Source organism: Armigeres subalbatus, chromosome 2, assembly GCF_024139115.2.
Source record: "Armigeres subalbatus isolate Guangzhou_Male chromosome 2, GZ_Asu_2, whole genome shotgun sequence".
In the NCBI taxonomy this organism is placed as follows: domain Eukaryota; kingdom Metazoa; phylum Arthropoda; class Insecta; order Diptera; family Culicidae; genus Armigeres; species Armigeres subalbatus.
This window is the reverse complement of record NC_085140.1, coordinates 268,890,232-268,906,162: the sequence shown is the minus strand read 5'-3', so window position 1 is coordinate 268,906,162 and position 15,931 is coordinate 268,890,232. Positions and strand designations below refer to the sequence as shown.

At 39.4% G+C, this 15,931-nt stretch overlaps 2 protein-coding genes across 2 annotated transcripts in view; one reads left to right on the top strand and one right to left on the bottom strand.

Annotated features, from left to right (window-relative positions):
- Positions 1-15,931, bottom strand: part of LOC134216337 (zinc finger protein 260-like) — a 122,210-nt gene that overhangs the window by 13,459 nt on the left and 92,820 nt on the right. The window lies entirely within an intron of this gene.
- LOC134216336 (uncharacterized) overlaps positions 4,284-15,931 on the top strand; it is a 74,245-nt gene continuing 62,597 nt past the window's right edge. Inside the window, exon 1 of the mRNA XM_062695248.1 lies at positions 4,284-4,617. The gene's annotated coding sequence lies outside the window, so the exon portion shown is untranslated. The remainder of the gene's footprint in view (positions 4,618-15,931) is intronic.

Sequence of the window (15,931 nt, the reverse complement as noted above, 5' to 3'; positions counted from 1 at the left end):
CTCTCTACAAGCTCATGCAGTAAATTCCGGCAATTAACATTTTCAGTTTCAATTTATCCGCAATTATTCGGCAGGAATGCCTGTGCCGTTTTTTACTAGAATTTCAGCTAAAGTATCCGAGAAAATTTGGGAAAATTCCTGCAGAAATGCATTACACATGCGCAGATTCATCCTAGAAATTCCTGTGGTAAATCCTCCGGGAATTCTCGCGGAAATTATCCTGGATGTGGAACTTCCGGAGGAATTCCTAGAGGAATTCTTGGAGAAGCTTCCTGAAGGAACTCCCAGACGAAATCCGGGAGGAGTAATTTTGGCGCTTGAAACTGGTTCACGCCGATCCACGCCGCCGCCACGCCGTCGCCGCTGGCTGGAAATGATCTATCACGCCACCGCCGGTAAAATTTCAATCAGCGCACAGGTCTATCTGGAAGTACCCGGAAGGTGGCCAATTCGATCAAAAATCACCGAAATGGACTCCAGTGTAGTTTTTTTTTGCAAAATCATGAAGTTTGACATATCGCAAGATGGGTTCCAAGATTAAATGAAAATTGGCCACTTCCCCAAGGGAACCAGGCCCTGGAAGTACCCGGAGGATGGCCAATTCGATCGAAAGTCGCCGAAATGTACTCCAGTGTGCTTGTTTTGCAAAATCATGAAGTTTGACATGTCGCAAAATGGGTTCCAAGATTGAACGAAAATTGGCCACTTCCCCAAGGGAACCAGGCCCTGGAAGTACCCGGAGGGTGGCCAATTCGATCGAAAATCGCCGAAATGTACTCCAGTGTACTTGTTTTGCAAAATCATGAAGTTTGACATGTCGTAAGATGGGTTCCAAGATTGAACGGATATTCGCCACTTCCCCAAGGGAACCAGGCCCTGGAAGTACCCGGCGGGTGGCCAATTCGATCGAAAATCGCCGAAATGTACTCCAGTGTGCTTGTTTTGCAAAATCATGAAGTTTGACATGTCGCAAGATGGGTTCCAAGATTGAACGAAAATTGGTCACTTCCCCAAGGGAACCAGGCCCTGGAAGTACCCAGAGGGTGGCCAATTCGATCAAAATCGCCGAAATGTACTCCAGTGTACTTGTTTTGCAAAATCATGAAGTTTGACATGTCGCAAGATGGGTTCCAAGATTGAACGGATATTCGCCACTTCCCCAAGGGAACCAGGCCCTGGAAGTACCCGGAGGGTAGCCAATTCGATCGAAAATCGCCGAAATGTACTCCAGTGTGCTTGTTTTGCAAAATCATGAAGTTTGACATGTCGCAAGATGGGTTCCAAGATTGAACGAAAATTGGCCACTTCCCCAAGGGAACCAGGCCCTGGAAGTACCCGGAGGGTGGCCAATTCGATCGAAAATCGCCGAAATGTACTCCAGTGTACTTGTTTTGCAAAATCATGAAGTTTGACATGTCGCAAGATGGGTTCCAAGATTGAAAGAAAATTGGCCACTTCCCCAAGGGAACCAGGCCCTGGAAGTACCCGGAGGGTGGCCAATTCGATCGAAAATCGCCGAAATGTACTCTAGTGTACTTGTTTTGCAAAATCATGAAGTTTGACATGTCGCAAGATGGGTTCCAAGATTGAACGAAAATTGGCCACTTCCCCAAGGGAACCAGGCCCTGGAAGTACCCGGAGGGTGGCCAATTCGATCGAAAATCGCCGAAATGTACTCCAGTGTACTTGTTTTGCAAAATCATGAAGTTTGACATGTCGCAAGATGGGTTCCAAGATTGAACGAAAATTGGCCACTTCCCCAAGGGAACCAGGCCCTGGAAGTACCCAGAGGGTGGCCAATTCGATCGAAAGTTTCCAAAATGGACTCCAGTGTACTTGTTTTGCAAAATCATGAAGTTTGACATGCCGCACGATGGATTTCGAAGCCGATCTGCCAGAGACCATTTTTTCCGGGAGGGAGGTAACCCCAGTACTCCCCGGAATATATCCGGAACCATGGCCATTGCACAAAAATTGACCTCGGTTCCTGAAACTATAGAAATTTTGTGATTGATTCCAGAAGATTGCGTTAGAAATCCGTTAGAAATTGGCTGAGATATGTGGATTTGAATTTCGAGTTTTGTCGTAAAATGGGGGTTGGGACGTACGTGTTAATCGACAAAACATCTGCCTCCCCGCATTACCAAGGTAAGGCAGAAGCGGTAGCCACTAGACCACCGGGTACGTCAATTTGAACCTTTGACCACAATCGAAACCAGGTCGAAAATGGTTTGACAAAAACCGACGCAGGGCCAAAAGGGACAACCGGCCAAAAAGGTAATTTGGCCGAAAAATTGTTTGCCTTAACAGGCCAGGGCGAACATTCCGTATGGCCGATATGGTCGTTTGGTCAAACAGGTCATTTCAAGAAAAAGTTATATGGCCGAATAGGCCATTTGGTAGAAAATGCCGTTTGACGAAAATAGCCGTTTGGCAAAAAAGGCCGATGGGCGCTCAAAAATGCCTTTTGTTGAACATGTTGAAAAATGTTGGCCCGGCTAAACGACGACCAAACGACCTTTGCGCAAAAACCGCCTAATAAAATCATTCTAAAGCTGCCGAAAGCCACTTGACCGAACAAATCTTTAGGCTAAAACCCATCTGGCCGAATGACTAAATTACTTTCGGCCAGATGGGTTTCGGACTTACAGTCAATAATATCTTATTTATTTCGAAACCTCGATGCATCTTGTTTGGAAATCTTTATCTTATACCTACACCCAACCGGCGGGTGTTAGATTTTCTAACAATTCTGTATAAGAATCTACCAAAACTTCTATAAGAACTGGGCATATGCGAAAATGGTAGATTCTTATACAAGTATTGTATAAGAATCTAACAATTTTGTAAGCTTTTCTAACAATATTTGTTTGATAGCTTACATTTCTCGCATAAGAATCTAACAATTTCGCATATGCCCAGTTCTTATACAGATTTTGGTAGATTCTTATACAGAATTGTTAGAAAATCTAACAACCGCCGGTTGGGTGTAATATAACATTATATCATTACGGTAAACTCGAATTTTATTTTGAAAATTCATCATCCCAATTTTTTTCAATTTGGTCAAGTGATTAGGTTTCTTTTTCAATAATATCAATTTTTTTAAAGTAAGGTAAATCCGCATGTTCTTAAATTGTGAGTTTCAGCAGAGTATCGAACAAAACCATGTAGAGCTCTATTAAGTTTTCCGAACAAATAGGTATGGGGTTCTTCTTCTTCTTCTTATTGGCATTACATCCCCACACTGGGACAGAGCCGCCTCGCAGCTTAGTGTTCATTAAGCACTTCCACAGTTATAAACTGCGAGGTTTCTAAGCCAAGTTACCATTTTTGCATTCGTATATCATGAGGCTAACACGATAATACTTTTATGACCAGGGAAGTCGAGACAATTTCCAATCCGAAAATTGCCTAGACCGGCACCGGGAATCGAACCCAACCACCCTCAGCATGGTCTTGCTTTGTAGCTGCGCTTCTTACCGCACCATCTAGGCAATTTTCGGATTAGAAATTGTCTCGACTTCCCTGGGCATAAAAGTATCATCGTGCTAACCTCATGATATACATACGAATGCAAAAAATGTAACCTGGCTTAGAAACCTCGCAGTTAATAACTGTGGAAGTACTTGATGAACACTAAGCTGCGAGGCGACTCTTTCCCATTGTGGATATGTAATGCCAATAAGAAGAAGAAGAATATCTCGTATTATATATGAATGGCTTCATAGGAGAAAACCTTCTATTGCTACGTTATGATCCATTATTGTAGTAGTTGAATAAATATGTGTCTTGGATTTAACAGCATCTAAAACAATTTTCCATCTGTTTGAAAACTTCAATTCAACCCCTCCAACCCCTTCTGTAACAAGATTCTGGGCACATCCTTGCAGCCTCACCTTTAGCCATCAGTCATCGGCGAGCAACCAACTCGACTTTATCCTGCCACCCCCAACCAACCCAGCCAGCAGAGGCAGGCAAGCTATCAACCAGCAGCTAAGGCAGCGGTGTTGTTTTTAGTGTTTGGTGTGAGGACCCTTTTGGCCTCTTCTCTGCGGCGGCGGCGGCGACGACTGACGGCGACTTGTGCCACTGATAATCGCCTTGGCACTCTCTCACGTAACATAAATTTCTCTCGCGTACGCGTGCCAATTTCTCATTTTTCTCTTTCTGGTGGCCAACCAATTCGAAGGATTTCCTGGCTGACTGCTGCTACCGTGTGGCATCCTTCCAGCCAGCCAGAATTGTGCCACAATAACAGACGGCAGTCTGTGGCACGACTTTGGAACGTTCGCACGCTTTTCCCGTGGAAAATCGGTAACCGGTCGCGACTGTTAAGGCACATTGGGTTCAGTGTTTGAATTCGAAACACGTGTGTGAATTAAGACATTCGTCCTCGCCGACGGCACGGGAGTGCAATCTGTTGTGGACCGTTGTGGCCAACGATAACGTTGTTTTTTGTGATCTAGTGAAATAGGTGACCGAAGAAATCCAGCATAACGTTCACCCAAGGATATTAGGACGTGGGGACAGTGGCCAGTAGGCGGAGAAAAAACTCGAAGAGACCATCCAAGTGGACCGACCAGTAGGCAGCAACCGACCGACGGTGTGAAAAAGGTAGCTTTTCCTTTAATCCTCCCTTTTCGGATTCGGTGGAATACCACAACGACACGTCAGGTCAACGCCGAGAAGAGTGAAGAATGGCGAAGCCAGGCAGCAGTAATCCCCGGACCATAAAAAGAAAATGAGCGTAAAATCATAACCTTTCCGACACCCGTCACTCACATCGTAATCCTTTGGCCTCGTGTCGTGTGTGGCGTGGTGCGGTAGCGCACTGCTGTGAGGGGGGTGCCACACGGATAAGGACTCCCGATTGTCAGTCCAAGTCCGTCCCGAAAATACTCCCACCCTGCCAGCAATGGTCGCTGACGGGCCGTACAGCTTGGTGCACATGGGAATAACGGGTGGTGTTGGTTGGTTAAATTTTGTGGTGTGGTCAATGCCAGTTGATGGTTAGAGAAACTTACTTTTGTATAGTAAGCCGTTGAAAATAGTGGAATAAAGATTTCAGACTCATCTATGGACTGGACATCTATCGAATTAAATTTATTTGTGCTGCAGGATTATATAGGTTATTCACCCGCGTTCTTGATTTGCTTGAATGCACTTTGCAAAATCGAATGGGGAAACGACTTTGTTTAAAAGCTGCGGTACGTGAACAAGAAGAGGGATGATGAAATTCTAAGCAAGCCTGATTGAGTAATAAAATATGCTTACTTTCCTAACCTTGATGAAGTGTGATAACTATTTACATTAATATTCAGAAGAGCTGTGCAATGTGTACGACCGAATGGAGTAAACGATATCAGTTATCAGTATATTGTAGATATGATTTATGATACTGAGACACATATTTCGTGCACCAAAAAAAATTGAAACTCTATACAAATCGTGCAATTTTGAGCCGATTTAAATAAATATTTCATACAGACACGTTAAAAATTCTTTTTGATATTATTCAAAAGCAATGAATTGATATATTATATTACAATGCTGAAATTTAAAAAAAAAATCATTCAAAAACTGAGAAAAAGCCATCTCATCAGAAGAGAATCATTCATTGTTTTTTATCCAAACAAAATATTTTATAATTCAATCAATGCATCAGTTATTTTTAATTAGAATTGGAACTTTATAGAACACTAGAGACCAAAATTTGGCTTTCCACTAAATTTGACGAATTTCTTTTAAAATAAAGTCAAACCTCGATGTTTCATGTATTTTGAAGATATTTCTTAAGAAAATGCTAATCAAAATCCTATTTTTTCATTGACATCTTTTTTAGACGATGATTTCTTTCCAAGAATTCCATTGTGCCAGGCCGCCGGTTTAGCAAATTTGAAGAACACCAGACTTCGGAAGTGAAAATTTGGCTATAATGCAGAAAAAAAAAGATCCGCGATGGGATTTGAACCTTGATTTTCAAAATGTTATAGCACCTATTTTAACCATGCCACTAATACAGCGAACAAAATTGTGTGTTGAACCTGATAACTGATCCAGTTCTTTATCTCATAGCTTCCAAATTCATCCTATCAAAAACAAAAGGATTAAATTCAAACTATTTGCGAGTTTTTTCGCATTACCAAAATAGAGGAGTTTAACTAGGCTTAGTGTATCGCATCCTCAGCAATAATCCGAACTGTTAGCAAAATGAACAACATTGAAGGAGTTGAACGGCATAGCTCATTTCCTTGTTTACGATAGGCATCCGACTAGCGTCGTAGCGTGCGATTGGCTCCCGCCTTTTGGAGCGCCCAAATATAAAATTACTCCATAAGGAATAGAAGGATTTTATTAGTATATAAAACCGACAATTGAAAGCGTGAGTAAGTGAATGACTTCAAAGGTTTAAAAGGTCATTTTTTCCGCAAGTAAAAACGACAATTATATTTATTTTGTGGATATCCAGATTTGTCACGTATTTTCATATAATGTACGCGTGCTCATTTGAATTTAAAAAAAAACTAAAGCTACTTAAAAATTTCTTGGATTTTTGGGAATTTTCATTAAGGATTATATAATGCCTTCATTTTCACGAACATTCTTAAAACATTTCAGCAATCACTATACGAACTTACAGAAAAAATATCATGTTTTCTTAAAATACTCAGGAATGCTCAGAAAATTTGTAAGTAAGTTATCTATCTTTCCACTACCTCGTTCGTAGGAGTCCAAAGGTATTCCAGATGCCGTTGCCAAGTTGGGTGTAAGTATTTGAACAGGGTACCAGACAGTCATGCTTAATAAGATCTGTATCGAATGCCCGGACGCTTGACACTTGATGCTAGATGAGCTACAGTTATTCCATTCTATAACTATGACATAATTATTCAAGATTCCAGGCGAGGTCAGTGTCAGTTTTTCCCGGAAAAGTGGCAATGAACAAATTTGAAACAAACATGGCGTGTGACACCTCAAACATCATGATTCTACAAAGCAGTAATGGAAATGATTGGATTCAATCCGATCTCATTATCAAATAATATAAATTGGGAGTTCATCTTCATTGGCCACTCGGTATAAATACGGTAGCATCGGGCACGATCCGAAGTACCCACGAAATGGGCATCTGCCAAATTGAGGGAAAACAAGTCGTGCGCCATGGAGCCTTCTTTAGCCATGTGGTCAGATGCTCGGCTACAAAGCAAGAGCATGCTGAGTTCAATTCTTGGTCCCAGCCTAGGAAATTTTCGGGATGGATACATGTTGGAAAGTATGTGTTTTTGGTTTATACGTCGAATACCGTGATTACAAATAAAACTCATGAGAACTAAACGTTGAAATAGCGGGTTCTCAGGGATCTTCTGAACGATTCTCACAATTCTCTCTCGGCTATCTTACCCATCTTCAGCTAGTTACATTTAGCGTTACAAGAGGGAATGTAAAATAACAACATGCCCCAATGACAACAACATTGTTGTCCCTTGTAAATGTTGAGACAAACTCAACTCGCAATAAGCGTTTGTCCCAAACTGGAACAGAATAGGACAATGCTCGCCTGACGCGCATTTCGAGAAGTAGTCGGCTTTCGATGATGTAATAAGTATCAGCTATCAATGTTTAGACATAAACTTAACCATCTGTGAACATGATTTGTGTTTTACTTCTGAAATATACAAGTTATCGCAGTTTGAGAAGGTCACAACAATTACCTCTCCATGTTTGTTGCAAATAAAATGGAACGCAACATTGTCTTTATCCTCTGCGGATGAGGACAAAGAGTATCGATATTCTCTTTTGTTACTTGGTTTTTGCATTTTTCAGCGACAATTACATTCCTTCCCAAGCAGCACACATGTTCATAGGTGACCGCAACTCTTATTTGACCAGATTAAGTCACAATTAAGTTTCTGCAACACTTTTAGTATTTCTTGTGCTGCTCGGGTTGGTTACAACTAAGTTATGATCCAAGGGATGTAATTTTTTTCTTTTGCTAGTTCGGCGGAGTAAAGATGCAAAATATATTTAAAAAAACGATTTACTGTTTTGGTTCAAATTCCGAACATGGCTCATATCCCGAACACTCGCTTTCAAATGGCCATTTTGGCGTTATTTATGTTATTTTCTCCATAGAAGCTTGAATTCTTTTGATCCTCAGTATGGAAAACCAATTAAAACTTTAGTTTTAGGGCGCTAAAACGCCAGTGTTCGGGATATGAGCCATGTTCGAAATTTGAGCCAAAACGGTACATAATATTCGAGCAAAATTAAAGGTAAAGTAGTGATATTTCGCTGCCGGAAAACTCATGAGGGAAATCGCCTTCTAGCTGGCATCTATTAGGGAACAACGCACCACTCGTCGTCGAATCAGCATTCTGGTATAGACAGTGCGTGGAGACGCGTAGTACATTGTAGGTTAGTTGCCCTAGGGCGTTTCTCCTCGCCGAAATGTTAGATGTTTCGTCAAAATGTGGAAAATTTCGGTTTTTCCAGCCTTTCTATCTGTTATTTTGACACTTTTTTTAGTTTTAGGGCTTCTTCCCCTAATTACTCCGGATATACCAAATGTGCCTGGTATCATTATTGAAGCAACTTTAAGGATTTTTATAAACACGCTGAAATGCTTTCATTTGGGATCAGATATATTCAGCATGGAAGACCAATTGATCTCAAACCAAAATCGACATGAACCATGCGTCTCCATATGCTGTATGCTCGTATGCTTATATCATTATGCACATTTTCAAAAACCCTTGCCGATCCTGCCGCCTAAAAGGCCAATGTTCTCTCATGCACTCACGGGAAAATAAACATACTCAAATATACTCTATCAGATTTTCAAAATAATTTAGTATTTTAATTTCTATGAACATAAAATATGCAAGTGACTTCAACGTCGAGAGAAATTCATAAGCTATGAACCCCTCTAGTTTTGTGACCAAAATATGGATTATTTAATATTTTTTTTTTTTTTTTTTTTTTAGATTTGAAAGGATGCTTTTGACTGTTGTGCTCAATTTTGTTTGACTATTATCGGCTCTTTCAGTCTTATAAAGCAGCTAAAACGTTATTGCATCTATTTTCCGACGTTTCGGTGTATATTTCACCTTCTTCAGGGATTTAGAGGCTACGTTTTGTTGTGTATGTGTGTGTTAAATCCCTGAAGAAGGTGAAATATACACCGAAACGTCGGAAAATAGATGCAATAACGTTTTAGCTGCTTTATAAGACTGAAAGAGCCGATAATAGTCAAACAAAATTTAATAATTTCTAAACTTTCAAATTCATCATACGAGCATCATGAAAACAAGATTTTTTAGCCTTACTTACTTCTGCAATATGTTTTTGAACCTTACATCTAACGATTTTTTTGTTTGACCTACATATACTTTATCACACTGTGAACAATTAATTTGATAAACCCCTGCCTTATTTAACATTTCTACTCTATCCTTTGTGGAGTCTAACAGTGTCTTCAGTTGATTGCTTCTGCTGGAGAATATTAAATCGATGACATAGCTGGTGGGTGATGTGTTGATCATTGGGGACCGATACCCTCTTCAGCGGTTCATCGATCGGTGTCAGTGTTGTCAGTTCGTTTTTCCGTAGGTTCCTCTGCTTCTTGTTGATGATTGCTTGTATTGTTCTTTCCTTGTATCCGTTGATCTTCGCTGTTTCCATTTGTTTATTTTGTTTATTTGTTTATTTGTTTATTTGGAGCAGGGAAAAGCCCATTTGAGTAGAACCATGGAATCTTTCTCAAATGGGCGCAAAACCTCCTCATCTTTTCATATCAACAGAAATACAATAATTCCAAATGATACATTGTTTGACTTAAATTACTTAATATTATATAATATATCCTAATGGCCTATGCTAATGTGTGATACTGTTGGAAGCTAAGAGGAGTGTAGAAAACCGTTTCCGAAGAACACCCCGTGAAAGGTGAAAATCAAATGCGGTGGAGCAGCGATTGAAGATGCGACACATACTAGTGAATGGCTCATTTTGCGCATAGTTTGTGCGAGCACCTCTCAAGAAAATGAAAGGTGTTGATCTTCGCTGTTTCCATGATGTATTGTAGCTCCTTCGTTTTTCCTTCTTCGCTCAAGGGGATCGTCTGCATCCTGTGGATCATGTGATGAAAAGGTGCCATTTTATGCTGATACGAATGATTTGATGTGTATGGTATAACTCTCATGGTGTTGGTGGGCTTCCTGTAGTCTGATGTCTAATGTTGCATTTGTTCTCTTGATAACCAGTCCAAGAAAGGTAATTTACCCTCCTTTTCATCCTCGTGGGTGAATTTGATGTCTTTATGCACGTTGTTTATCGCTTCCAAAATCCTGGGTAGATCTTTCCGGTTGATAACGCTGAAAATGTCGTCCACGCATCTCCACCATTTCTCGGGAAGTACTCCTTGTTCCTGTAGGTTGTCCTCCAAATTCGCCATGAATAGTTCGCACAAAAACGGTGATAGCGGATTTTTCATCGGCGCGCCCTTCGTCTGTTTGTAGAAGCTTCCATGGAGTGTGAAGTAGTTTTCATTCATGCATAATCTTGCAAGCTTGAGATACATCTTTACTTTTCCTCGCCATGCTGTATCCGTCCGTTGTGCTAGTAGCCAATCCTCCAAAAGGTCCTTCACTGGAACGCTTGGGAACAATGCCGCTACGTCGAATGATACCATGATGTCCTCTTCTCCAATGTTTCCTGATTCCAATATGCTCTTGGTGAACTCCTGGGTGTTTACAACTGATCTGCTGGGGAACGGCTTCGGCATACTCTGGAACTCCTTGACTAACCACTTGGCCAAGTTTTGTGTAGGGGATCCCACTGATGAAACTATTTCTCGCATCTCTGTACCTGGCTTATGTATCTTTGGTAGTCTTTTGATCCTTGGTAATACAGGGTTCGTCATTTTAACCCGGGCTTCTCCGATGATCGTCTTGCAATCCTTTATCGTTTTATCCGTAAGTCTGAGTAGTCTGGGTAGTTTGTCCACTCTCAAATGCCTGTATGGTCCTCCGTTGATTTTTGTCGTCATCTGTTGATTATCACCACTGCGTTTCTTTTGTCCGCCTTCATGTAGTAAACTGGTTTCTGCTTCAACTCCTTTAAAATCTTCCCCTCGTCTTTGTTCGATGTCCCATGCTGTCCTGCTTTGATGGCATCTGCTATGAAGTTTCTCACACTATTCGGGTCCCGTTGATCAACATTTCGTGAAATTGTTGTCTCAGTATCCACGATTATCTGTTCTAGGTCCGCTTTCTGGGTTGTCGCATACCCTAACCCCTTGTTGGGGTGTGCTAATTGTTCCTCCGTAAACTGCTGTGTCGAACGGTTAACGACGAATCCCTCGATCATTTGTACTGTGGGGTTAGTCGTTCTACCTTCCGTCGCTGATTTCCCTCGTAGAATACTCAATTTCTTCTTATGCAGTCTCCTCTTCCTGTCCGCTTCACACTCTTCGGCCCGCTGTACCTTCTTTAGGAATAGGTCGAAAGAGTCTGGATTCTCCTTTGCCAGCTTGAGGTGCCGGTTGTAGCACTTCAAGCTCAACCGCTCTAGCTTGGAATAGTGCCCCTTGATTGACAACTTCAACAAATCCGATTCCGCCCTCTTACTGATAGATTTTGGGATGTGAGCTCCCATCTTAATCCTATGGCTAACAGGAGTCAGCCTCTCCTTTTGGCACTTCTTGAGGAAGGCCACGTCCTTAAGAATACTTGCGATCCTTCTCTTCAAATCTATAAAAGTACTACGCTCGTTCCGCTTGGATGTCATTTTGTTAAGAAAATTATTTTGAGCTTTTTAGTGGAATGTCTTCACTTGTCATAAGACGAGTTTGTACAATCCCATTTAGAGTAGAGTAGAACCCAACAATCAATTTTAGCTAGTTTTTTAGCTGAAGAAGCTTATTTTCAATGGAATAAGCCTTTTTTCAGCTTCCAATGTTTGTTGGGAAGTAAGCACCGAAGTAAATGTACCTAGATAAGTATCTACGTATTATACCTACGCATAGTATAAATAGTGTAAGCTGCGATCATTTTCTTCAAGTCGAGTCAAGTACGAAACACTGAAGACGACCTTACTGTTGAGGTCGAAATACGTATCTGTCAAGGTACAATTAAGTGGTGGAATTAAATGGGATTGTACAAACTTGTCTTATGACAAGTGAAGACATTCCACTAAAAAGCTCAAAATAATTATGGTGCTGTCAAAAAATAGCCCATCATATTCAAAATAAAAAAAATAAACAATTTTTGTATTATCCGGATTACTAAATTACAATGTTCTAAAAAGTTTTAGCGCAGCTTATTCCGATCAATTTGGCTAAACAAAAAACTTTTTCTGTAGCTCTTGGCTGATTCAGAGCCATTTTACCTAATTGGATTTTTCGGTTACCGAATTATATCAGTTTATTTGACTAAATATGATATTCAAATTGGTAAAACTCGATATAACAAAATTAACATATCTCCATTTTGACATAATGAAGACTAATCCTAATCTAAAGAGGAAAAATTTCTCTAAAACAGCCAACTTAAGAGCTACATAAAATAAAATTTAAACAAAGCTGATTGGAATATGCACCACAACATTTTTTCCAGGCAATTTTTTCTTAAATTTTCTTAAAACATTCGTGGGACATTCCTCCTAATTTCCACTGATTTTTCTTTGATATTAAAAAAATCTACTGAACTTCCAAGAAAAAATCATTGTTATTTTCATGGTATAGTTTGATTATTGATGAGATACTCCTCAGAATATACATGTAATTTTTTTCGGAATGTCCATAGGAAACTTGTCAGAATAGATGGCGTAATCTGATTAATCCACCTAGTGGCAATTGTGCCTCTCTAGAGCTTTATAAATAAAATAGTATTTTGATCATATAGCTTAGAGCCAAAAGTCAGATCTAGCCATTGTGAATTCTACTGTCATATCTTCATTTGGAGCTTTCTGGAAAAAATACGTTTGAAAATTGATCAGGGTTGTTACGACTGCGCGGATTTGGCGCAGATTTACATAACGATTTCAGGGTTTCGCGCGGATTTAATTTTAGGTGAATATTTAATAAACAAAATGCTAGATCTAAGGACGTTTATTTAAAAATTAGTTTTATGTCTTTCTGGATCTTTCATTAGCAGATGTTGTTGAGATCAAAACTTCAAAACTTACGTTTGAAGGCTATTAACAGTATTTTGCGAATACGCTCAAGTCCTTATTGAATGGCATGTATTATATTCTTAAATATTTTTTAAACATATGTTATGAGGAGCGGGACGCCACTTGTTGCCATTTTTAATCCATTCTGAAACATCACAAATCATGTCTATTAAAAGACATGAACACCCAATTTCACCTTCTCAATTTCTTTTGTAATTCCGAGATATCTGTCAGTTTCTGATTGATTATTTCTTTTACAATGAACCACTTAGCATGATACTTATATCATCAAATCTCCACAGCCTAAGAAAAGTTTGTAGCATTTAAAATCCGAAAAGTTATAAGTAAAGAAATTTCTGGCGGAATATCCGCGGAATTTCTTCAATTTCTGCAAGAATTTCTAAGGCGATTTCTGCAGGAATTCATGAAGAGATTTTCGCAAGTAGGTTCTGAAGATTTTTCGCAGGTTGTTGGATTTCTGCAAATATTTCCCAGAATTTTTTTGTGAGAATTCCCGGAGGATTAACCGTAGCAATTTCTGAGATGAATCTACAAATGAATAATGAATTTTTGCAGGAATTCTTGGAGAAGTTTTCGTAGATATTCTCAGAGATTTTGGCTGAAATTCCAGTAAGGTCAAAATAAAAAAACGGCCAAAAATTGTAAATTAGTTTCCACTAAAAATATTGTCGGAATTTATGCGTGGACTCTTAGAGAAGATTGTTACAAGAATTGAAGGTGAAATAACACACAAATAACAGACTAATTTTTGCTAAAGTTTATGCAAATTATTCCGCCAAATTTTAAAATAAATTTCTGAAAATATTCCTCTGGAATTTCCGAAGGCATTTACCCAAGCAACCAAAAGTACGGATAAGATGGGATGGTTTGGCTTAATAAGCTTGCATTTTAAGTAATTTTTTGTATGGCTGGAGCGCAAAAGTGAACTTTGAAGTTTTGTTAAGATGTTTGGAACTCGATGTGAACCGAAAGTAAACTAATTGGTTCGGTTTAAGTAAAATGTGAACTTTTGGTTGCTTGGGTACGCTTCAAATCAGGATTCAGACTGGCAAATCAACGGAGCTTGAGCACCCATGAATTCAAATAATTGTTTTACAAAAGTTTTGTTTAAAACCGGAGCTGCATTGTCTTATTCCTTAATCTCTACGCAAGTTTGTCTTGTGATAAATAATTACAACAAAGTTGCATATTTTAGTTTATCTATAAGCAATTATGATCAAATCTGACCTTTGTATATCAATGTATCTTGTATCGAACTTACAAAGTTTGATCAACAAAAATCAATTGACAAGAACAGAACAGAACAGAACATACCACAACCATCATCTCATTTAAAAAGCGGTGCTTATTGAAATAGTTTTGGCTGTTTAGTTCTTGTTCACTCAGCTTGAGTACTTGAGTACTCCTAATGGGTAGGTAAGGAATATCGACCATAAATAGGGTTACTGTATCGGCTCTATTATTCTATATTCTATGTAATTTTTGTATTTTTTTGCGGAAACGCGTATGTTAGCAAAATAAACCACCTTTCGCATGTGCTTTATTTCTATTCTTCGAAGTATGATAAATTCCGTGAGGTGAAAAAATGTAACAGCTTCCCTATAATAACCTTTTTTTAGTGGAACGATTTTTAAGCCGCCGACTGGCGCGTTGCTGCAATTGTTGGACTGCACCGCCGATCAATTTTATGCGCGCCGATGAAATTTTTCCCATGTATGCATCCTTTTATTTATTTATTTATTTATTTTTAAAGGGTGCTTGGTGGCCTTGTGTCATTGCTTCTGCCTCATAAGCAGGAGATTAAGGGTTTGATCCCTGGCCCTTTCCAATTTCCTATTAGATAATTTCGTTAATGATATAACTCAATCTCTTTGCAAAGCAAATTCTCATTGCTACCAAGTATGATTCTAAATATAGAATTGTTATAAAAAGTTGCCTGTTACTTAGTAGCAGTAAATAAAATGTAAAAATAGATTGGTATTCGTTTGTACCCGCATACGAATGCTATATACGGTCGCTATGCTCGTGCAGGCCTCATACAAGTAAGAATGTGTGAGGTTGATGTGCGGGTAGCGATGGTGTGGTAGACGTGTGCGTGGTATTAGAATCCAATAGCATTCAAATTCTAATTGTAAAAAATGAATCCCATTAGAATTCACTTCAATACTTTCTCATTACTCTAATACTTCTAATTCTCATTCATATATTCCTATCCCATAGATCGCATCACTTACCAAAGTGAATCCAGATAATATATCCCTTCATACTAACACAATATCCTATCCTAAGACTATCGTGGAGATGCAGAGGTATACTCGGTCTCTAGTAGCAACGAAAGTTGAACTAATAATCCTTGTGGACGTAAGGACGTGGCCGGCGCCGTAATTGACTTAGTAAAATGCATTGAATTTCCGAAATTTGCACATTGAGAATGATAGCTAAACCCAAGCTCCATTCAATTGGTTCCCTGTGCAATTTCGCAAGTTCTAATCAATCACGGAGTAGCAACTACGAATTGTACGGTTAGGCGGCGCATGCTCATGCTCATGTATGCATCCTTTTATTTTTTTTCCTATCTTTAGAAACTTTATTTTATCATAGCTGTTTGTTTAATCAGTTTGTCACTTATCTTATTTCTTGAACAAGCCTAACGAGCAATAAACGAGCGCGAAAATTTGGCCGGGGGAACAGGCAGAACAGAAAAAAAAATATAAACGCAACATGAGAACATTAA